Source organism: Aricia agestis, chromosome 11 (assembly GCF_905147365.1).
Source record: "Aricia agestis chromosome 11, ilAriAges1.1, whole genome shotgun sequence".
Lineage (NCBI taxonomy): Eukaryota > Metazoa > Arthropoda > Insecta > Lepidoptera > Lycaenidae > Aricia > Aricia agestis.
Genome location: NC_056416.1, coordinates 15,201,320 through 15,205,671, shown reverse-complemented (window position 1 = coordinate 15,205,671; position 4,352 = coordinate 15,201,320).

Genomic DNA, 4,352 nt, shown 5'->3' with positions numbered 1-4,352 from the left:
ATATCAATATGCGCCAATAGAAATTATTTAATTTCATTCATATTTGACAGATAATAAATGAACGAAATTATCAAATAGGACATTGAATGTTATGTAACAAAAAGGATAAAATTACTGGAAATTATTAATGTTATTTTTTTAAAGTTCGTCTATTTATTTCGAAGGGACTAAAAATAAGCGTAAGTAAAGTTATGTATCGGTCAGTTTAACTCGTAGAGGTGCTACGGACATCGGCTACGCTGTCCGTAGCACTGCTACGCGCTGAGTACTACCAGCTACGCTCTCTACACTCCTAGTGGACTCGTGCGAACGTACTTCCTTGATACTTCCTATTTTTGTTCATATTTTGTTTCAGTAAATCTGTAATTCAACATGAGTAATTTGTTATATTTTATATGCTTCAACGACCATTTTGAAAAAGTATTTTCTTTAAAAAATAATTTTATATTTTATAATAATAATAACGTTTATTTAACATAAGACATCACATTACTCTACCATAAGACAATACACATTACAATACATAAAGAAAAGTAAAAGAAAAATAATTACAAAAATAATAGCATAATAATATCATGAAGAACGGTACAAGTAGTGCATTGTCATGTCTACGGCCAAAAAGGACACCACTCAGGCGTATAATATGCAAATTATTAAAATCTACAAAAATGCGACTTTCAATTCGCCCCAGATATGGGAGTTTATGATTTTATTTGTCGGCCTGTCATCCAATTTCTGAAGTTGGAGTTAGTTCTCGTTTAAAGTTGTAAGTGCGAGCCCGGGAGGGCGCGGCCGCGCGCCTGCGCCCCGCGCGCCGCCCAGCTTTTTCCCAGAATTCCAGGGAGATGTTCCAAATTTAGATAATGGGAGTAATAATTACAAGTCCGCAAATAAATTATAATTTTTATTTAGCCCCATAATTCGAATTTCCACTATTTTAGTCGTGAGAATGTCTCAAAAAATTAACTGGTAAATTTTTCGTTTCAAGTTTGAAACTAATGTTCAAACTTAAATTCTATACGATAGGTTTTGTAAATTCGTCGTATGTGATATTGAAAAAAAATATTTTTTGCCAAGAAAAAATATTAAAATTTTATGATTAGTATTAACCGAGCCATAGAAATATTTTCTAAATTTTTAAGACAAATAATTTTCCCCCGCTTGTGGTTACGCAATTCGCGCACGTGGTGTGGCAACACCGGGGGCCGGGGCCGCGCGGCAGTGCCCACCAGTACGCGGCAGTGTGCGGCAGTACACGGCAGCGCGCGGCAGTACGCGGCAGTCGGGTGGCGGGTGTCGCGGGCGCGACGCGACGTGATGGATGACTAACACAGTGACAGTGCGCGAGCGTGACACACACCGCCAGCTGGACTATGTGTACCGTGTTTATGATTTTATAGTGATCATTGGTGAGTCTTATTAATTGTTTTTTTTTACACAGGGCGATGAATTAAAATAAAAAATGGGTTAAGGTATTTTTTTGATGTGTGATGTAAATGGTCATAAAATAAAATATGAAACGCAAACAAATTAAAAAAAAAGGTTTTAATATATTTGAAAATATATTTCACAATAATTTTATACAATACGCTAGAGTTACAACATCACTTAAAATATATATTTAAATCTGAAATTAAATTCGAGATGACATAAATGTAAAACATATCACATAGTAAATGTATTTTAATTTAATATTAAAGTTCCCACATTCATACGGCATTATGAAGACGGAGCGTGTGGGTCGCACCAATTAACCCAGGTCTTTAGCGTTCGTAGCGCCTCTACGAGCTGCGTAGCAATTAGTGCTACGACGTAGCAAATTTGTCATTATAATTATGTATATTCTAGCAGTAATGTGTTTCATTTTAGCATTATTTTGTGTTAGAAATAGAACTTGCTTGACGCATTTATTCTTGTTTCGATTCATAATTACATTACTCATTAGAATTTGAAAAATGTAATTTATATTAGTAATTTATATAATGTAGTTTCATATTTATGATAAAACGTCATATTTTCTGGTAAAATATCAGATCTTTATAAAACCGATTTTATTAAAAAAAGGTTTCCATAAATAAAGCCGCAAAAAATGCAGGTTCAGTAAAAGGATGTAAATTATTACATAATTCGATAGCTACAATAAAGTGCTACGCCGTAGCGCCGTAGCTCCGTAGTGCCGTAGCTCGTAGCTCGTAGCGCCGTAGCACTAATCGCTACGGATATTAGGTCCCGGGGCGGCGCGTGATTGTTTCGTCTCGAACTACTCACGAAATTTACTTACGATGTAACAAGTGTTGGCACTTCTCTTATATTTATGACGCCTTATGAAATAAAGTTATGAATTTGTTGTAGAGTGAGTAATATTGCTAAAAATTATGTAACATTACTTGATTTTGCGAATTAGAATTCACAGACGAATAGCTTTTTTTGTATCATTTGGTTTTTATTACTTTACATATTATTATCTGGTTAGTCACGTTAAACTTGTAACTAGCGCTTAAGATGATCAGACCGCATTACATCGGAAACAATCCTTTTTGGTCTAACGCCAAAATAAAAAAAAAAAGTTTAAAATTAAACGCCCACTTTCAGAGTCAACTTTTAAACCACACCACAGAGGTTCTAAAAAAACTTTAATAATCTAGGTACAGCGTCAAAATACCTACGTATTTGCGCATGTATTTTATTAAATATTTCAGCGAAGCCGGTATCGGTGAAGTTTCAAAAAACCTTTATTGCAAAATAAAATGCCGTTTAATAAATGATATTACTATTTTGCGTTTCACGAGGACTCTTTTATCTTTGCAATATTAAATTGAGAGGGTCCGCCGGCGGAGACAATTTTATTTCTTATTTGAATTGTTCCTACCACGCGCGATGATTTATACGAATGATAAAATCATCTGAATATGATTTACGCAAAAAATAATGCGACGTTTTGATTTATTCTGATTACCATATAATATGTGTCGTTTTCAAGAGTTATAATCGTTTATCAATTGGTAGCTATACACAGACTAAGGGCATGTTTCACCACTTTCTGATAAAGTGCTGAATAGGCTATTCACAACTTTTTTGACTTATTCTCCATACTTGATCTGTCAAGTTAATTGGTGGATTGCCTATTCGTCCCTTATCAGGAAGTGGTAAAACAGGCCCTTAATGTTAAAAACTATTCTATACAATCTAGCTTAGTAATACTGCCGTTGAATTTAGCGCTATTTCTATAATCTCTAAGTATTAGCTATTAAAGTTATCGCTTAAAACTAGCTTTATATACTAAGTCCTTAGAACTAGTGAAATGCTGTATTTTTACTAGTTCTAGAAATACAGCATTTTACTAGATCTAAGGATGCAAGAATATAGGCATGTGCGTACCCAGGTAGAGGCAGGGGGGGCCAGCTGCCCCCCCTTGGAAGTCAAGTCAAGTCAGAAATAAACGTCAATTTTCCTGGCAAATGGGAATTAGAAACGTGTTACCTACTCTGCGTAAAATGAAGTGTTGGAAACAAAATATATTTTCAGTCAGATTATAAAAGTCAATTTTCATGATTTTTTGTTTCAATATACCAGACAGACCATCTTCTCGAAACAGGTATGCTCCCCCCCCCTAGCTAAAATCCTGGGTACGCCCATGCATAACGAAAGAATCAACATATGAAAATGACTAGCCTACATCATTTCGAAATTAACTTTTCAATACACGTGCCCCGAAATGAAACGAAACTACGTTCTTGTAGCGACAATGTACTCGCACGGCGTCGAGAGTTTCCGCAAATGAAAAAAGGCATATTCGCGATAATGGTACGTAATAAATAATATTTTGCATGATGAATTTTTTCCATTATTTGCCACGGAATGTGGGCTACATGTTTTTTGTTGAATGAAAAGTGTATTTGGTTTCCTTATTGCGTACATTCGTCGTCACGTCAAAGTGTTTTTGGATGAGGACCATCCGTTTCTGTTGGAACGTTTTGTGTGTGACGTATATAAAATACGCTTCGTATTTTCTGAGACTACATCTTATATTAGATAAAAGTAATTGTTCTTCACTCCTCAGTATACTTTTGCTACAATCAAAATAGTTTGGCACAGAATTTTCTATATTTATCATGGAAATTTTTGACATTTTGTGTAAAGTTTTGTGCCTCAAACGCCGTTTAAAGTTTATGAAAAATTCATATTTTTATTTTTTGATTTTCCAACTTGGAAGCACGCACACACACAAGCATCACACACATGAAGTAAGTTTATTTGTTCCAAAATAAAATTACTTTTTTTATTTATGTCGGGTTAAAACAAATACAATTGAAAATTACTATTGTAAATAACGACTACAGGTATAAAGCAGT